This window comes from Perognathus longimembris, chromosome 11 (assembly GCF_023159225.1).
Source record: "Perognathus longimembris pacificus isolate PPM17 chromosome 11, ASM2315922v1, whole genome shotgun sequence".
In the NCBI taxonomy this organism is placed as follows: domain Eukaryota; kingdom Metazoa; phylum Chordata; class Mammalia; order Rodentia; family Heteromyidae; genus Perognathus; species Perognathus longimembris.
In genome coordinates, this window is record NC_063171.1 from 26,663,194 (window position 1) to 26,684,343 (window position 21,150).

The following is a 21,150-nucleotide window of genomic DNA, read 5'->3' on the forward strand; positions in this document are numbered from 1 at the left end:
TATATAAGTATGTTGAGTGCAATCTTTTTCAGCTGAACATTATTTGGAATCTGGATACAAAGATGGCATTTTTTTCACCTAAACTCGAAAACACACAATGGCAAGGCTGATACTTTAAAGTATTTCAAAAGACAGAAAGATTGAAAGAGATATTTAAAAGGACAAAGAATAGTCTTTTCAAAATTGTGTGAGTTCAATTGGTTATCTGCATACAAAAGGATGAATTCTGACTCTTCACATTCACAAAATAATTCAAGATTAGATCCCAACAAAACTCTTAGAAAAAAAATCTAAGAATAAAACTAAAGATTAAGAATTTTGGGTTAAGGGGCTGGAGATATGGCCTAGTGGTAGAGTGCTTGCCTCATATACATGAAGCCCTGGGTTCAATTCCTCAGCACCACATATATACAAAAAGCCAGAAGTGGCACTGTGACTCAAATGGTAGAGTACTAGCCTTGAGCAAAAAGAAGCCAGGGACAGTGCTCAGGCCCTGAGTCCAAGGCCCAGGACTGGCAAAAGAAAAGAAAAAGAATTTTATCTTAGATACCAAAGGTGTAAGAAGCCAGGGACAGTGCTCAGGCCCTGAGTTCAAGCCCCAGGACTGGCAAAAAAAAAAAAAAAAAAAAAAAAAGAAAGAATTTGGGGTTAAGAATTTTATCTTAGAGGGGCTGGGGATATGGTCTAGTGGCAAGAGTGCCTGCCTCATATACATGAGGCCCTGGGTTCGATTCCCCAGCACCACATATACAGAAAATGGCCAGAAGTGGCGCTGTGGCTCAAGCGGCAGAGTGCTAGCCTTGAGCAAAAAGAAGCCAGGGACAGTGCTCAGGCCCTGAGTCCAAGCCCCAGGACTGGCCCCCAAAAAAAGAATTTTATCTTAGATACCAAAGGTGTCAGTGACAAAAGACGAATAAATTGGACCATGTCAATTTTACAAATGTTTGCACTAAAAAAAAGAAAAGTAAAAAAGATAGCTTGAAGAAAAGCACAAACAAAATTTCAAAAGCCAGGCACTTGGGTGACTAGAGCAGTAGAATCAAGAGCTTGAGGCCAACCAACTATATAGAAACCCTGGTTCATAAAGTGAAGAGGGGATAGGAATGTGGATCAGTGGTTGAGGGTAAATATCCATGAGCCCCTGGGTTTCCTCAGCATCTAAAAAAAGAAAGAAAAAAACCCACAGATAAAAAAAATTGCAAATCATGTATTTGGTAAGGTTCTTATGTCCAAGTTACATAAGAAACTGTCTTACAATTCAATAATAAAAAGACAAATAATTCAACTTCTGGTTTTAGCTAAAGATCTTAGAAGTCACCACTTCCTTTCTGAACACAACTGAAAATCAACATCTTCGTTTCTTGATCCAGGACAAATGAATATATCAAAATCTGGAGAGAGCAGCACCTATGAAGAGCCACAGTTATCTGAGACAGGTTTATGTGAAGCAAAGCTGCTAGAGCCTTTAACTGGTAGGAACACTGAAGAGTGGCAATTATGACAAATGCATATAGGACATCTGTGGAAAAAACACAAAAGAACAGACTGGGCTGTCATATTTTTATTAGCTTTACTTCCAGGAATACTACCATGTTTTGACAATGAAGATGCTCTGGCAGGTAGAGGGGAAAGTATCAGTGTGAAATACTGCAAGAAATTTCGCCTTTGAGGGAAATTTTTTGCCAGAGCCTTATCCCATCTAAGAGAAGAAGGGACTTCCTCACATTCCAATCACTACAGTTTCTATAGGTATAAGAAAGGGAATCACAGAAACAACAGGACAAAGGATGAAATAATGCAATATTGATACTCACACAGTAGGTTGGATATGAACCTTATAACTTGGGGGGAGGGGAGTAGGAAGGAGTATGTGGAAGAAAATGAAGGAAAGGGTTACAGTGTTTAAAAACAAATGTACTCATTACCTTACTTTTATGTAACAGTAATCCCCCTGCTCATCACCTTTTCAGTAAAGATTTTAAAAAGATTATCCTCTACAACTATGCAATCCAAACAAGACCAGCAATCCAGGGAGCCTCCATCATTACCCAAAAAGATAATAACATCAACACAACTAAAAAAGAGAGATAAATTCTTTTGTAATTACCAACATTCCATTTTCCATTCAAGTCTACAAGAAAAAAAATTGGTATCTATCTTTGACATCCGAATCTTACCAGCACATTGAAAAGTTCTTTGAATTACCTGTTTGGTTTTTTTGTTTGTTCGCTTGTTTGGTTTGGTTTTTTTGCCAGTCCTGGGGCTTGAACTCAGGGCTTCAGCACTGTCCTGGCTTCTTTTTGCTCAAGGCTAGCACTCTACCACTTGAGCTACAGCACCATTTCTGGCTTTTTCTGTTTAATGTGTTTAATGTGGAATCAAACCCAGGGCTTCATGTATATGAGGGAAGAACTAGGCCATATTCCCAGCCCCCAATTTGCCTGTTTTAACAACTTTACTTCATCACAAGAAATTGGAAGACAGATTGAGGATCTCTTCTTTGAAATATTTAGAATCAGGAATGCTGCAGGCTATAGACTTTTTCCTGATTTTGGAACACTGGCACATGTATTGAGATATCTCTGGTACTGGACATGAGTGTAAATATAATATTCACATATATTATACACATATATTTATACACATAGTCTCAAAGTAACTTTGTATATTATCTTTATTGCAACTGTGTTTTGATTGAGACCTATCAAATGACATGTGGAATTTTCCACTTGTAGAATCAGGTTGACCCTCAAAAAGATTCTGTTTGGAGCATTTTCAGATTTTTAGATTATGGATGCTCATCTTGTACACAGCACACAAAAGCTTTGGGTGCATATTAAGTATTTATGACCAGGTATGTGTATATGAATCTATAATTGCCTACTTCTAAAGATTAGTAGGGGGCTAGGAATGTGGCTTAGCAGTACAGTGCTTGCCTAGCATGCATGAAGCCCTGGGTTTGATTCCTCAGCACCACATAAACAGAAAAAGCCAGAAGTGGCCCTGTGGCTCAAGTGGTAGAGTGCTAGCCTTGAAAGAAGCTCAGGAACAGTGCTCAGGTCCTGAGTTCAAGCCCCAGGACTGGGGAAAAAAAAGATTAGTAGGAATTTTAAAACACAGAGACTCATATAAAATAATTCAAATTAACTGCAGTCAAAATATTCCATTCATGTCCTATAAAACTATCTTATCCTATTAGGGGAGAGATTATCCTATTAGGGGAAAGATAGGCAAACAATGGGAGAATGCACTGTATTTATAAACCTTTGTGCAACCAAACAAAATAAAAATATAATTTAAAAAGCTTCAAATTCACAAGATTTTAGGGAAAATATTCCCTTTGATTTAGTGCAATTAACAGTAAAAAAAATTAAAGACTATTTACTCTAAACCAATTCAACAGGATGTGATGAGGAAAGTTACAGAATGGGGGTGAGGGGCTAAAACCCTTTTTTTGAAAAAAAAAAAAAAAAAGAGAAAAGATCAGGAAATGGAAATAGGGATTTTGGTGGTGGTGATGTTTGTTTTTGCTTTGTTGTTTTTTTGTTGTTGTTGTTTTTCTGTCTTTTGAGGAGGGTGAAGGGGGGCACAGAAATGAGGGGAGAAAGAGTGAACAAATGCAGTCATGGTACTCAGTAGACACTATGTGGAAAATGAATACACAAAATGTGGGCAGGGATGTGAGGGGAAAACTGAGGGAAAGAAAAGGAAGAAGTCACATTGTCCAAAGAGAAATGTACTCATTATCTGATTTATGACACAGTAACCTCTATGTACAACACACACCTTAATAATAATAATAATAAAATTATTTTTAAAGAGAAAAGAATTTTCAAATTCTGCCACACAGGGTTGCAGATAACTGAAGCAGCTTAGAACAAATGAAAGAGGGATGGCTCAAATTAGGGTATGTCCTTAGCAAACACAAGGCCCTGAATTCAAGTCTTCGTAACACACACACACACACAAATTTCAAAGTAAGAATTGACCAAAATAAACAAGAAAAAAAAAAAGGATTGACCAAGTACTGGATTTTTATCTACTTCATTTTACAATATTTACAAAACAAATGAAATCCATAGAACTATAGAAACCAGGGATTCAGGATTTCAACAAAGTCTACTAAGAATTAATCATTTTTGAAAAATCTTACCTCAAGGATTATATTTAGGTGTTTTCTGAGGCTGAAAACAGGAAAAGCATGACAAACAGTTGTTTACACTGCTTCCCACTACCAATAAATTCCAATTCCCCTTTTATCCCATTCTACTTTGCACTGAGTATTTATTTATGAGAGGAGCACATATTTCTCTGATAAAGGAAACTTGTCTGAGAAAGCGATATCCAAGCTATCTTCAGAAGTAGTAGGCAGTACAGTCTGAACAAGCAATGCCAGAAGTACTGCATCCAAACTCTTTCTCCCTAGTTCAACCATTTTCTCCTAAATAAAAACTCCACCCTGGATCTGGGCTGGGAATGTGACTGGGTTCAATTCCTCAGTACCACATAAATAGAAGAAGTGGTGCTGTGGCTCACATGGCAGAGTGTTAGCCTTGTGCAAAAGAAGCTCAGGGACAGTGCCCAGGCCCAGAGTTCAAGCCCCAGGATTGGGGGGGGTGGAAGGGAGGGCCGGCGGAGAGCCCATCCACCTTTGTACTCTTAACCAAAATTATACTTACCAAGATTTCCAAAGCCCAGCAGTTAAAAACCTTTATTAGCTTTATTTCCACTTCTACAAGTGAATGACATTTAATTCCAAGAAATAAGTATCCCTTATTTTTTTAAACAAGGTCTTGGTTTTTAGAACATTCTCAATCATACAACCATCATCATCTAATTTCAAAGCAAGCTCTATACCCACTATCAATCATTCCCCATTTTCTACTTTCCTAGTCACTGGTCATCACCTATTTGTTCTCTATCTTCTTGTTGCTTTTATTTTTACAACTTTCTAACCATTCCTAACTATTCAAGATACTCTAATTAGTGAAAACTTGCCCAGTAAGTGTCATGCAACCTATTTTTCTAAATCTCAGCAGTTTCCCTGGAGACAGCAGGAGAGCCATCAGGTCAATTTCCTAAATCAGTCCATGAGGTATAAAAAGTCCACTCTGAAAGACTCAAACTTTAGAATTAATTATAGTCTATTTTTGTATATTTATCACCACTACCATTACTACCAGGAAACAAGAGTGGTTATTTGCTGATTGAGTGTTTAATAACCAGTATAATGAAAGAGGTACCAAAGCCAAGCTAATCAGTGTTGACTCAAGCCATACACTGAAAATGCCTGTTTTTAACAGACAAACAAGGTCTTTTTATATTGATAAGTGGTACAAACCACTCTGAAGATCTCTTAGTCAAAAGCCTCTATACAACAAACAGCATAAAATCTAATATACAAAGCAAAAACTGTTCAAAATACAATGGCAAATTAACAGATACACAATTCAAGTAGAAGGCAACCATTGACAAAGCTATTAAGACATGAGAATATAAAATGTGAAGGTTTTTTTTTTAATTAAGTTTATTTTTTTTGGTATTATGGCTTGAACTCAGAGCCTGGGTGCTCTCCCTTAGCTTTCACACTCAAAGCTGGTGATCTACCACTTGAGCTATCCCTCCAATTCTGGCCTTTCTGCTGATCAGTTGGAGATATGAGTGCTGTCCCCTTCTGTCATGGCTGGCTTCTAACTGTAATCCTCAAATCTCAGCTTCCTGAGTAGGTAGGATTATAGCTGTGAGCCACTGGCAACTAGCTGGAGTCAATATTTATGGTTAACAGACATATACCTAACTAAGACATGTATCTAACTAAGCATCCAAGTCAAACAAAGATTCATTTCTGGAAGAAATCAAATAACATAATTTTTTTTTTTTTTTGGTCAGTCCTGGGCCTTGGACTCAGGGCCTGAGCACTGTCCCTGGCTTCTTTTTGCTCAAGGCTAGCACTCTGCCACTTGAGCCACAGCGCCCCTTCGGGCCGTTTTCTATATATGTGGTGCTGGGGGATCAAACCCAGGGCTTCATGTATACAAGGCAAGCACTCTTGCCACTAGGCCATATCCCCAGCCCCAACATAACATTTTTTTAAAAATACCTTCATAGAGTGCTAGCCCTGAGCAAAAAGAAGCCAGAGACAGTGCTGAGGCCCAGAGTTCAGTCCCCAGGACTGGCAAAAAAATAAATAAATACCTTCAAAAACTGGTAATTTTTAAAGCAGAGAATTTTTCAAATATATTTCACCAAAAAAATAAAAGCAAGTATCAACTACACTTCACATCAAGTAGAGGGAATCAACTAGTTCATTTATAGCTTAACATTCCCCAAACTGGACTAGAACATATGTTCTGTTCGATGCACTGCTGTATCCTCAGCATCTAAAAACACTAAAGAAATATATACTGAACAAAAAACACTAGGCACTGTAGCAACAAAGATACCAAAGCTATAGTTACAAACTGCTTTAAATATAAAAATGAAAATACTACATGTCAGAACATGGCCCATTTTGACCCAAATTATTATACAGTAATAAAATTAGTAACTTCAAAAAAAAAAAAAACAGCAGCTCCCTTAAGATTTATTAAGCATAAAATGTAGTGTTGTTAGTCATAAATACATACTCTCACACATTTCATAGTTTTGTACTTTGTAACTATATGTACTCAGCCTGCCTTCCTTATGCCAACTACAATAATCTATATCTAAAGGGCAAAGAAGATTTCCTGTTTTTTTTACATCAACATCATCTGTCCCAGCAGTAAAAATGCCAGGTTTCAGGTCTCATCTACAGCCAAATGCATCAAGTAAAACTCCTATCCTTATCATCCAAAGACTTTCTGTCCAAGAACAAGAAAAAAAAGTGACTAAAACCCCCCAGGAACCCTGAAATCTCTAGAATAAATCAACCAGCTTTACAATTTATCTAAGCTTAAAAGAAACATTTATTATCTAGATTTCATACTTTTTTAGCTATCAATGGCTAAAGTATTCTACTAATAAATATTTGTACACACATTTGTAAATATTTCCTGAAACATATTACTTATGAAAATGCAAGCTAATCACAATCACTGCTATTAAGCAAGCCTGTCAGATATAAAATGTTCTAATTCAATACTTTTCTTCAGCTATTATCTCATGCACCAAAAAGGAGAGGAATCCATTTATAACACAGTAAAGTAGCAACAAAATATGTAGCTAAGAAAAACCTAATGAGAAATGCAAACCTAGCAAATAATTCAAATAAACTTTAATAAAGTAAATAAAAACTCTAACAGGATAGCAGAACTCAAGAAAACCATTATGTAATTAAATTTGTAATGACTCAAGTTCTCCTCAAACAGATTTAGATTCAATTTTTTTTTTATTTTTTTTTTTTGGCCAGTCCTGGGTCTTGGACTCAGGGCCTGAGCACTGTTCCTGGCTTCTTTTTGCTCAAGGCTAGCACTATGCCACTTGAGCCACAGCGCCACTTCTGGCTGTTTTCTATATATGTGGTGCTGGGGAATTGAACCCAGGGCTTCATGTATACGAGGCAAACACTCTTGCCACTAGGCCATATTCCCAGCCCCCAGATTCAAACTTTTAAACATAAATTTTATGAAACTTGAAAACACAATCTAAGCTTTAAGGTGGTGGTTAACAATAGAAGCTAAACTGCCTGCACTTGAATGCTAATTCCTCAGCTTGGTGTGATGTGAGTCAACGTATTTAACCTATCTACATCTTTCACTATTGCACCTGCAAAAAGCAGTATGACTTGAACATTACTAGACTGTTACAATGACTGAATGTGTTCATATATGTAAAATTATCTGACCCATATTATATGCCCAGTAAGTATCAACTAGTACCAAGATCTAAAAGAATGTGAGGAGAATTTTTTTGTAATTGGAGCACTGGGTACATACTACCAGAGAAAAGAATTAACTGAAACTATGCAATGCTGGTATCAGAAAATACAGTCTCATCAAAGAAACAGGATAGAAAATTCAAAAGCTTACTAGAGAATAGTATAAAATAATGGTAATATGATTCAAAGCACTGATTTAATGATTTAATGAAAGTTTCCCCTACAAAATTCACACCAAAAACTTAGTTGTCAGTGGAATAGTATTTGAAGTGTATGGCCTCTGGAATCTGTGCACTTATGACTGTCATCCCCTTCCATCCCTTCTTCCATCTTCCCCCTCAGAGAACGCAGCAACAAGAGGACATCTTGGAAGCAGACAAAGCCCTCACCAACACCATGACTGCCCAGGCCTTGAGTTCAGACTTTCCAACCTCAGAACAATGAGAAAAAAATGTTCATATTGTTTATACATATCCCTAACAAAGGCATATCTATGTATACACATCTGAATCTGTATTATGTACATGTGTATATAAATTACTCGATCTCCAGTGTTTTGTTACAGTAGTATTAAATAGTAAGACATACAAGTTTATTCAAAACGTTAAAGAAAAAGTTATTCAATGAATCAGTTGTATGGAACAACTGGCTATAAGAGGAAGACAAATTTAAACTGGTCCCTACATGAAACCATGTATTCAAAAGAAATTCAAAGTGATTTTGACTTTTTCTTAAATGACTTTTCTGTCATTCTGTCTGGTGATCCTCAGAGCTCAGCCTCCTGAGTAGCTACGAATACAGGCATAAGTCACTGGTGCCAGGCTCATGATGTTTTTGATATGAACGTCTTAAATTTTAACAAATACACCAACTCTAAAGTTTAAGGAGTCCAACAAATATTATTTTTCAACTAAAGCAGACTTTGTCATTTTAATTGTTGTAAGATAGTTTAAGAAAAAGTATTCTATATCCAGAAGATAAACTTCACCACCAACATCTTAGAAATAGCAATTTAGAGCCAAGTGCCAGTGGCTCATGCATGTAATCCTAGCTACTCAGGGGGCTGAGATCTGAGAACTATTATTCAAATCCAGCCCACATAGCAAAACCCAATTAGCCACCAAAAAATTTTAAGAGGAGTTGTGGCTCAAGTGGTAGAGTGCTAGCCCCAGGACCAGCACTATACACAATATATACCACACACACACACACACACTATATATATATATATATATAATATACACACATATACATAATATATATACCAATATATACTAATATTTTATAATATACAATGTTTGCAATATATAATATGATATATACTCTATGTGTAGAGTACATATTATTGATACAATATATAATGTATGTGTGTGTCTGTGTCTGTGTGTGTGTATGTAGATAGAGAGCAATTTGCTATGCGGCCAAGCTTTTGTGTGATCCTCCTTCATCCCCAGGTGTAAAAGTATCTAAATCTGTTAACTCTAGTTACTTATTAGTAAATATTTAATCAGAAGCTGATAGTTATTACAGTTAGCAGTTACTATTTTACTATGTGTCAGCTGCTCTGCCAGAAGCTTTGTAGTCACTAATTGATTTAACTATTAATGGCAATTAAAGAGGACTTAAGTAACTCACTCATAAACCACAGCCATGAGGCAGTGGGAATGAGATGGAACTCAAGTCTGCTTCAAAGGGTCAGACTTTTTCTACCTTCAAAGTGTAGAACTATTATAAGAGATACTATAGCTACACTGAAGAAAGCAAGCAAGAAGGTAAAGCATGCCTATTCTGAATTTAAAAATTGGAATAACCTTCAAATGAGAAATTAATCATTTTCATCTTTGAATTGAGAAACACTAAAAATAATGAACTGGTCTTTTAAAATCCAAGAATACAGAACAGCAGACAAAAAGTAAAAATCTATATAAATGGCTGAGAAAATGGAGCAATTATGATGCATCATAACTTCTAAAACTGATCTCAAAAGTAGATGAACTCCTTCCTCAAAAGACACTAAACAGGGGCTGGGAATATGGCCTAGTGAGAGAGTGCTTGCCTAGCATACATGAAGCCCTAGGCTTGATTCCTCAGCACCACATACATATAGAAGCCAGAAGTGGCACTGTGGCTCAAGTGGTAGAGTACTAGCCTTGAGCAAAATGAAGCCATGAACAGTGCTAGGGCCTTGAGTTCAAGCCTCACGACTGGCCAAAAAATAAAGATACCAAACAACTTTGTTTTTAATGCTACTAGGGCTTAAACTCAATGACGCATGCTTATTAGGCATGTACTCTACCACTGAGTCACACAACTCAGCTCTTTTTCATGGTTATTTTTAAGATATAGTCTCACACATGCCACACCAAGCTCTTCTCCACTAAGGATCTTGTGAACTTTTGTGCTAGGCTGACTTCAAATCACAATTCTCCCAATCTCAGACTCCCAAGTAACTAAGATAGCAGGCATGGGCAAGTAGCCCCTGTATCTAAATAATTTTTAGTGTGCCTATCATAGATTAACTCATTCAAATATTTACTGGAAGTCTACTATCTACTTAACATTATAAGCTGGGGATTTAGACATAAATCAAATCTACAGGCTTTTCAAGTCCTGGTGGATCATTTGATCTCTTTAAAAATAAACACAACCATCTTGGCACTTCCAAGCCAGACTCCTCAACTCCCCAGAAATGTTGTTTTGCCAAAGGGGCATGATCTCCCTGATATATGACTGTTAAAGAAAGGGAGACAGAGAGACAGTAGAGACCAGGACTGTGAAACCAAAAACTGCTTGTCAAATGGTATTTCCCACAGGATTGGGGCAGCGACCCAACAGTATGTAACTAAAACCAAACAATTACTCAACATATAGAGGTCAAAAATCGACCTCTCAGTGGAATACAATAGCTCAAAAGCTATGTATGTATGTTCATATAAGTCTACTGTCGACATATTGTCTAATGTCAACATTACATTTAAAGCCCTAGGCGAATTTTCTTGGGCTTGGCCACGTGGCTACTGTATATGTTCTTGATAAATTGTATATTGTATATATGTCTACCTGACCTAGAGAAGGGAAAGAAAAACAGGGCGTAAGATATCACAAGAAATGTACACACTGCCCTACTATGTAACTGTACCTTTTTTGCACAACACCTTGTCAAAAAAATTTGTGTTCAATTAATAAATTAAATTTTTTAAAAAAAGAAATGTTGTTTTGCCTGAGACAGCAAACTCTTTCTCTAAGCTTCTTACTGAATGAAAATACAAAATAAAAATGAGGATATTTCCCCACAATATCAGAGTTAAAGGTACAGCACTAGCTGTATGTGACATGTCTATAAATGAAAATATCTAAATGGAGGAAGCGAAACAGAAATTTCTAATAATGGATTTCTCAAATTGTGCTGTTGTTTCACTCCTGTAAAAGGTAACCAATGTATTCTTTGCTAGCACATTAATTGAAGAGAGTGTAAGTATGTATTTCACTTAAGACTGTCTTTAAATCAAGCAATAAAAATAATTTTACTAAATCTCAATGTTTGAATACAAATATTTTTAATACTGAATGTGATAAAAACAGGAGCACACAAATTATTTTTACTGAATGTTTGAGTACAGTAATTTCCCAAAGAAAAAAAAACTTCTGCAATTATTTGAGTTACAAGCTTAACTACACACTTTCTTACAGAATATCCTTTATTCTTGAAAGAACAACTGGCCAGCTATGGCTATAAGACCAATAGGTGTAAGGCATTTTAGAAAGTAAACAAAGAAAATAACTGAAAACAGTAATTGCCAATGAAAAGCTTATAACTGGGGCTGGGAATATGGCCTAGTGGCAAGAGTGCTTGCCTCGTATACATGAAGCCCTGGGTTCAATTTCCCAGCACCACATATATAGAAAATGGCCAGAAGTGGCACTGTGGCTCAAGTGGCAGAATGTTAGCCTTGAGCAAAAAGAAGCCAGGGACAGTGCTCAGGCCCTGAGTCCAAGGCCCAGGACTGGCAAAAAAAAAAAAAAAAAAAAGCTTATAGCTTGCATACAAGAATTAGCTTAACTGCTTCTCACTAAAGACTTTTCAGATGAGACTGATAATGTTAACAAATATGACCTTCTTATACACACATTAGAATAATCTACATAATTCAGTAAAACAATGTTTTCTAAATGCAGTAAACCAATGGGAGTTTTTTTTGTTTGGTTTTTTGCCAGTCCTAGGGCTTGAACTCAGGGTCTGAGCACTTACTGTGCCTGGCTTCTTTTTGCTCAAGGCTAGCACTCTACCACTTGAGCCACAGCGCCACTTCCAGCTTTTTCCTTATATGTGGTGATGAGGATTCGAACCCGGGGTTTCATGCATGCTAGGCAAGCACTGTTACCAAACAGGCCACATTCTCAGCCTAAACCAATGTTTTTTAAATTAGCAATATTACAAACTATATTCAAGGTATACAAGTATAAAAGTTATAACAAAGTGCATTTTAATTATAACAAGGTATAAGGAGTTCACTACCATTTGTCAGATTTCACATGGCAACTAACCATGAAGAAACTTCCAATTGTAGGATTCTGGTGAGGTATAAAGAAAAAATATCAACACTGTCTCCAAAAGCAATTAAAATACTGCTTAGCGGGAGAGTGCTTGCCTAGCAATGCATGAAACCCTGGGTTCGATTCCTCAGCACCACATAAACAGAAAAAGCCAGAAGTGGCGCTGTGGCTCATGTGGGAGAATGCAAGCCTTGAGCAAAAAGAAGCTAGGGGGCAGTGCTCAGGTCCTGAGTTCAATCCCCAGGACTGGCAAAAAAAAAAAAAAAAAATACTGTCCCTCTATAAGCAATCAATAAAGCCAGCTTTTACCTCAACCTACTCTAATAGAATGAATACAGTATCAGAAATGAGAACATCTCTTTTATGAAGCCAGACATCAAAGAGTTTGTGAACTATAAAGTAATGTTCTCTTCCCACTAAATTGTTTTCTTTGGGAAATAGTTACATCTAATTCTAAAAGGTTATTTATGTTCACTGTTCGAGGTATGTGTGTGCACGCGCTCGTGCACTGGAGTCTGCATGCATGTTAGTCTCGGGTCTAGCTTTTGAGCTTTTTTTCTTCAAGGTTAACACTCTACCACCTGAGCCACAGCAGCTCCACTTCAACCTTTTTAACTGGTTAATTGAAGATAAAAGTCTCATGGACTTTTCTGCACCGGCTGGCTTTGAACCATGATCCTCAGATCTCAGCTTCCTGAGTAGCTAGGATTACAAGCATGAGCCACCAATATCCAGCTATATTGACTGTTATTTTCAAATGAATAAATAAGCATTTTAACTCCTAATATGATAAGGATCTCCATACACATGTCCAACAATTTACCTTTGTTCATGCTATTCCCTTTGCTTTCCTTCTCCATCTAGCCACATTCACATGCCACAAATCCTCTGAAATTCAGTTCAGTGGCTTTTTTTCCAATCTCATACTTCTTTTACAGCAAATGATCTCCTCCTATTGATTTGCCAATGTACTCTATCTGAAGTTGTCTCAAGATTAACAACTCTGTATATAATTTATCTTCCTTAAGAGACTATTCACTAACTCAATAGACAGTAAACATAAAATGAATACTTTTGAAATGAAGTTATAAATCTGACAATGTATATACTTTATCACAAACAACAATAAGAAAGAGTATAAAATGAGTTGTTGAAACTAAGAATGAGTAGAAAATTTTAATCACAGACTTGAAAGGGCCCTTAGAAGCCACTAGGTCCAACTTTTGATCTAAATCATAACTCTATAAAGTGTTTTTCTCAAAGTTCTTTGATATTAAGAAGTAAAGCAAAGTACAATAAAAAAAAAACTCCATAAAAGCAAGCAACCAGAATTAGAGGTCAAGAACATGCCCAAAGCAAGCTTGAACTTGTCCACTGATGGCACCATTCCTGCTCTACTATTTCTGCTGGGTATAGTGCATTAGCTTATACCAACAACAGTCAAGATGCAACATGTGAAACTATAATCTCTGTTGCTTCTTCAGTAAAATGAGATTTTAGTTATTACTCCTATCCATGACCAAATGGATTTTGTGGAGTTCAATGTTCTTGATCCTATGAGCTTCCAGTCCAAACTTGAAGATATTTAACTGGCAGAACTAAGTTATATAAATACATATACTCAAGGACACAGCTTACAAAAACAAACAGAAAGCAGATAAATAAACAGATTTGGAAAAGATCTTTACTGGCCATACAACGGACAAAGGCTTTATATCTAAAATATATGCAGAACCAAAAAAATAAATTCCTCCAAAACAAAACCTCAAAGAACCAACAGCCCCCTCAACAAGTGGGCTAAAAACTTAAGAGACTTCTCTGATGAGGAAATGAGAATGGCCAAGAGAAATATGAAAAAGTGCTCTATATCACTGGCCATACAAGAAATGCAAATCAAAACAACATTGAGATTCCATCTCACCCCAGTAAGAATGTCCATTATCAGGAAAACTAACCATAACAAATGCTGGAGGAGATGTGGCCAAAAGGGAACCCTACCTCATTGTTGGTGGGAATGTAAACCTGTTCAGCCACTGAGATTCCTCAGAAGGCTAAACATAGAGCTCCCCTACAACCCAGCAGCCCCACTCTTGGGGATCTACCCAAAAGATTACAAACAAGAACACGCCAAAGCCACCAGCACAACAATGTTCATCGCAGCACAATTTTTTTTTCAAATACCGAGGTATTTATTGCATTTTTAAAGTATCTACTATCTTCAATATTTGTTTAAAATTCCTCCTAGATTCCTTTACAGCACACATCAAAACTGAGATAGTCTTTTCATAATATTACACTTGAAAATACCGTGTAGAAACAATTATTTTAGGAAACAGAAGGTTTAAGACAAGACATTCATTTGGAAAAGTTAATCTCTCCATCATCCAGACTGACACAATTATTTTCCACCTCTTCAGTGCCTTGGGATACGCAGCATGCATTCAGCAACAGGGCACACATATGACCTTAAGGATATATCGCAGCACAATTTGTCATTGCTAAAATATGGAACCAAACCAGATGCCCCTCAGCAGACGAATGGATCAGGAAAATGTGGTATATATACACAATGGAATTTTATGCCTCTATCAGAAAGAATGGCATTGCCCCATTCATAAGGAAATGGAAGAACTTGAAAAAAATTATAAAAGTGAAGAGAGCCAGACCCAAAGAAACATGGACTCTATGGTTTCCCTCATAGGGAATAATTAGCACAGATTCAGGCTAGTCACAGCAGAGGATCACAAGAGCCCAATAGCTATGCCCTTATGAACACATAAGATGATGCTAAGTGAAATGAACTCCATGTTATGGAAAGGAGTGTTCTATCACTGTTGTAATCACTTTCAACATGCCATGTGAAACCGTAGCTATTTTTTATTGATGATCCTCTTGTATCCCCTTCCTGTGGTTGTCCAGGAGCTATCACTGTATCTCATCTGAGTACCCTGGATACTGTATATACTGGTATTAGAACTAGGGAAGGGAAAGGGAATATCAAAATTGAGAGACAACGGATAAAAACACAAAAGACTCCAAAAGCAATATTTACAAAACCACTTGGTGAAAACCAATTGAACAACTCATGGGGGGAGAGGGAAAAAGGGAGGGTGAGGAGGGAATTGAGGGAGGAGGTAACAAATTGTACAAGAAATGTACCCACTGCCTTACGTATGAAACTGTAACCCCTCTGTACATCACTTTGACAATAAATAAGTAATTATTTTTAAAAGGTAATAAAGGGAAAATAGTTTCTTGTAAAAATAAAAAAATACATAAGCTCTAGATGAAAGAGAGTTAGTAATAAAGTGTCTAGCAATTTCAACTTCTCTAGCAAAAAAGAAGGATATGTTTTACAACTTGTAGATTTTCCCAAAATAGCACTACTCCTATTACTACCCTAGTTAAGGAAAGTCTTTCTTTATGTTAGTCTTTCTTTAAATTGGTTATAGGATCCAAAGATTCTCCAATAATCAATCTAAAAAGACTGGTTCTGTAGCAATGATTGTCTTCACAAAAACTTGCCACAAACACAAGTTCTATAGTTTATCACCTGAAATAGCCTGAAAACCAAGCATCCTCATCCTAAATGGAAAAGAGCCCACATAAGCACTGAAATCCCCTCTTTGTCAATGAAAACCAATCATACCAATATATACACCACCATCCAATTATCAAGCCATCTTAATGAAGCTGCAAGAAACCACCAAAGGATAAGATGTGTAAATCACAGCAGATCACAAAATTCATGAAGAAAGCAACAAGTCTCCCTCAAAAACCAATAATGTCTGGGGCTGGGGATATGGCCTAGTGGCTAGAGTGCTTGCCTCGTATACACGAGGCCCTAGGTTCGATTCCCCAGCACCACATATACAGAAAATGGCCAGAAGTGGCGCTGTGGCTCAAGTGGCAGAGTGCTAGCCTTGAGCAAGAAGAAGCCAGGGACAGTGCTCAGGCCCTGAGTCCAAGCCCCAGGACTGGCCAAAAAAAAAACCAATAATGTCACTATAAAGGGCTTAAGTGAGAGTGAAGAGGAAGAAAGCCCAAACAATTAGCTCAATAACCCAACAAGACTAGTTAATGAAATAAAGGAGCAGCTGTTTAAAAAAACTAAAGTCATAAAGAATCTGAACAAACAATAGAATACAAAGAGTTGAATGAACTAGGGAAAGCAGTCAATGTAGAATATGAGAGAGGAATTCAATAAAAAATAGAAACCTTGAACAGAAGCCTGTATATGATATAACTGTATCAAAAAAAAAAAAAAGCTGTCACATATTTTGTAAATTTTTACCGTGTAAAGTCACAAAAACAGTTTTTAAAGGAAAAAGTACAGTATTCTTTTAATAAACTGGCTTGCAGTCTGGCAGGTCTATGACCCCATAGCACAACAGGTTTATAGAGATGTATATAGAATTATAGTCCTCATTTTTTTAACTTTGCGTGAATCCTTTTATAACAGATTAAGAATCAACTGCATAAATAGTATTAATATTTTAAAACAGAAGTTAAGCTGTATTTTGGTAATTCACAAACTATCCTGCAAATAAAAACTCAGCAAGTAAGATAAAAATGATTTGAGATAAAGAACATTATTTACAGGGCTGGGAATATGGCCTAGTGGCAAGAGTGCTTGACTCATATACATGAAGCCCTGGGTTCGATTCTCCAGCACCACATATATAGGAAATGGCCAGAAGTGGCGCTGTGTCTCAAGTGGCAGAGTGCTAGCCACAAAAGAACATTATTTACAGTGGATGTGGTTTTAATAAAAATACTGCCCTATAATGTCGCTGGCGAAGTACAGATGCATTGTATATACGTAAACATGTAATTATGAGAGTTAGAAAAAACAAAATCATGGTGACACTTCCGTTCAATAAAGTGGGCTAGTGGGCTGGGGATATAGCCTAGTGGCAAGAGTGCCTGCCTCGGTATACCCGAGGCCCTAGGTTCGATTCCCCAGCACCACATATACAGAAAATGGCCAGAAGCGGCGCTGTGGCTCAAGTGGCAGAGTGCTAGCCTTGAGCGGGAAGAAGTCAGGGACAGTGCTTAGGCCCTGAGTCCAAGGCCCAGGACTGGCCAAAAAAATAAATAAATAAATAAAAATAAAGTGGGCTAAATGAAAAAAAAAATAGAAACCTTGAGGGCTGGGGATATAGCCTAGTGGCAAGAGTGCCTGCCTCGGATACACGAGGCCCTAGGTTCGATTCCCCAGCACCACATATACAGAAAAACGGCCAGAAGCGGCGCTGTGGCTCAAGTGGCAGAGTGCTAGCCTTGAGCGGGAAGAAGCCAGGGACAGTGCTCAGGCCCTGAGTCCAAGGCCCAGGACTGGCCAAAAAAAAAAAAAAAAAAAAAAAAAACCTTGAAAAAAAAAGTCGATTGGTATTCTGGAAATGAATAGCTCAACTGTCTAGGTTTAAAAAAAAAAAAATCAATCGAAAGCCTAGGTAACTGAAAAGTGAATCAGGGGCTGAGGAAAAAGCCAATTATATCAGTCATCAAAGACATTGAAAAAAATCCTTAGACTCTAAGGAGACTTATAAGACCATTCAGACTTCATCCAAAGGTCAAATATATGAATTATGAGTGAAGCAAGGAGACTGGGTCTATGCTTCCCCTAGATAATTGGCCCTTGATTTCCCCTGATTGTTTCCTTAGATGGTTTGCTTTTCTATTAGGTTTAAGTGTCTTCATCTGGATTGCTTTGCTTATGTATAATACTTTTTAGGTTTAATCCCACACACCTTATGTGATTTTGGCTTCTTAAGTGGTGGCTTCTCTGTTTCTTGCAACTTAGCTTCCTTACAACAGGGAAGATAGACAAGGAAGAAATAATCAAAACTAAATGCATTAATAACCTTTTTTAAGCAGAAAATTCCCTATCCTTGAGAGAGAGTCATCCATATGAAGAGGGTTATTAAACCAGAAATGGGCAAGATCAGAGAATAAACACCCTTAGACATATTACAGTGAAAAGGCTAAACATGCAGAATAAAGTAATAATACTGAATGCTTCAAAAGAAAATAGACAAGCAACTTACAATGGAAAGCTCATTGGAATAATAGCAGATTTCATAATATACACTAAAGGCAAGAAAGGCATGAAAACATAATTCAAGCCCTGAGAGACAACTGCCAACCCAGACTATACAAGAAAGATAGCCATCAAAACTGATGAGGAAAGCCAGGCAATGGTGGCTCACTCCTGTAATCCTAGTCAGGAGGCTGAGATCTGAGGATCACAGTTCAAAGCCATCCTGGATAGGGAAGTCCATGAGACACATCCAATTGACCACCCAAACATGGAAGTGGAGGTATGGCTCAAGTGACAGAGTACCAGCTTTGAGGGGAAAAGCTAAGAAACAGCGCCCAGGCCCTATTTGCAAGCCTCACTACTCACACCAAAAAAAAAGAAGAAAGGAAGAGGGAGGGGGAGAGAGAGAGAGAGCAAGAGAGAGAGAGAGAGAGAGAGAGAGAGAGAGAGAGAGAGAGAGAGAGAGAGAGAGAGAGAGAGGAAAAGGATAAAGAAATAAAAATTTTCCATGATAAGCAAAAGGAATTCATGAGTAAAACCAAATGCCATCACAAATACAAATTTCACAAAGACTAGAGAAAACTTTCCAAGCTAGTAATCTAATTTGTAGAAAATAATTTGCTGCCATTCACCTCAAAGAGCTTATTACTATAAACTAGTGGCTATTCATTTTTGCCAGTTAATGGCAGATGGAATATCACAGACTTTTCTGCCCAGACTAGCTACAGATCATAATCCTCAAGGTCCCAGACTCCTGAGTATGTGGATTGCATGAAAGAATCACCTACTCTTGGCTTAGTTATTGGAATTTAACTGTAACCAGTATTGTACCAACCACTTCTCTCTATTCATTAATGTATTCAAGATACGTAGCCCCATGCACTTAAGTACTACTATCCCAGTTTTAAAGATAACTTCCCCAATATCACACAGAGCCAAGGCTCAAACCCAGAGTAGAACAATTTCTGAATTATAAAGAAAACACGTTTGGCTCTAACAGAAACATATAGTTCAATGAAAGAATGGACATCACAAGATGCTCTGACCACTTAGGAGTGCTTTCTAACAGTTTAGTCCTTCAAAGTAGTAGGTATATTGACACCTCAAGTACATGCTCTGCAGAGCAAAAAAGAAGGCTTGGTTCATGCTCTCTAAAAATACTTATACAAACAGTTAAGAACTCTAATGTCTTTTATAGAAAACAAAGTTTTATCCACAATTATATAACAAACACTGTACTGAAAGCTAGTCATAGAGGCAGACAACTATAACCCCAATATTTGGTAGATTATGAGTTCAAAACTGGCCTGAAGTACTGAGTTCAAGACACAGTGAAGTCCTTTTACTTATTTAAATAAATACTGTAAATAGATATAGCATGTTATAAATATGATTTCCAATAACCAATGGAGTCACAACTAAAGACAGGGAAACAAAGGACAAAGCAAAAATTTTTGCCTTGCTGAAAAAAGGAAAAAAAATGTTATAAACATGCTCTCCAATAAGCACCTGAGTCACAACTGAAAACATAAAACAAAGAACTGTCTCAACAAGGCAAAATTTACTTCTGCACATAAGGGTGTAACAGCCAAAATCACAGCAAGCAAGAGGGGTGCAACATGAGCCAAAATCCCAGTAAGCAAGCAAGCACATGCAGAAAGCAGACAGGATGCTCACTTTTGTCCCTAATATAGTAGGACTTGTCCCACTGCTCAAATTGGCCAAACTCAAATTCATGATCTGCCCAAGACTGATTAATGTGAAGAAGGTTTGATATATCTACATGACCATGAAAAGACTATGAGATAAGATTAACAATCTTAAGTACTCAAACCCTCAGCTACTTTAGGTTACTTGCTGATATTGTCTTACCAGAATAGGATAATCAACAAGAGCCAAGCTTTACAAGGCCAAAGCAGGAACTGTAAGAAAAATAATTCTCACAAGGTTGACAGAAATAAATCAATCTATTTTGACAGAAAAAACGGCTTTTCTCACATTGCACTAAACTATGGTCAATATTCTATGAGATCAATAGTTCTATATATGCCACCATACATATATATAAATATAAAAATTAAATAGGTTATTTAAAGCCTTTGGGGAAAAAATCATTTCAAGTATAAATTTCAGTAACTAAGTTTATCCTGTCTAGTTTTCATCCAATTTTATATAGAAAATATTTCTAACATAAATACTCTAATACTTCAAAAATATATGGTTATCATTAATTTTAGATGTGACTAGATAGACTAAGGGATGTTGGTATACCATTATTTCTACCCAGAAGAAAATGGCAATTGAATCAATGGACTGAGACATGAAGATCTGTTCCACCCAATGAGTAGCTACATACAATCCAACTAGCTGAGGGCTAAAATAAGGCAGAGGAAAAGCAAATTCTCATTCTCTCATTCTCTTATTCTCCCTCTGTTACTTCTTTTTCTCTCTCTTACTTTCTCTTCTGGAGCTAAGATACCTATACCCTACCTTGAATATTAGAACCTCAGGTTATCAAGTCTTCAGCTTCAAACTGAGAGTTACATTTTCCAAGGACCTCGGAACCTATCTATCTACCTATCCATGTATTTATCTATCTTTATTTATTCTGTTTCTCTGGATGAGAAACAGCTGGATGAAAAACATCCAGCTTTGGGACCATATAAGGCCCAGAAAATCATTTAGTATATGATAG

General features: G+C 37.0%; 1 protein-coding gene and 1 long non-coding RNA gene across 4 annotated transcripts in view; one reads left to right on the forward strand and one right to left on the reverse strand.

Annotated features, from left to right (window-relative positions):
- Rabgap1l (RAB GTPase activating protein 1 like) overlaps nucleotides 1-21,150 on the reverse strand; it is a 526,658-nt gene that overhangs the window by 492,224 nt on the left and 13,284 nt on the right. The gene's annotated exons all lie outside the window — the stretch shown is intronic.
- Nucleotides 1,040-17,575, forward strand: LOC125359131. The gene is made up of 3 exons (XR_007212500.1): nucleotides 1,040-1,313; nucleotides 15,518-15,522; nucleotides 17,564-17,575. It is a non-coding gene; the product is annotated as an uncharacterized LOC125359131 (long non-coding RNA).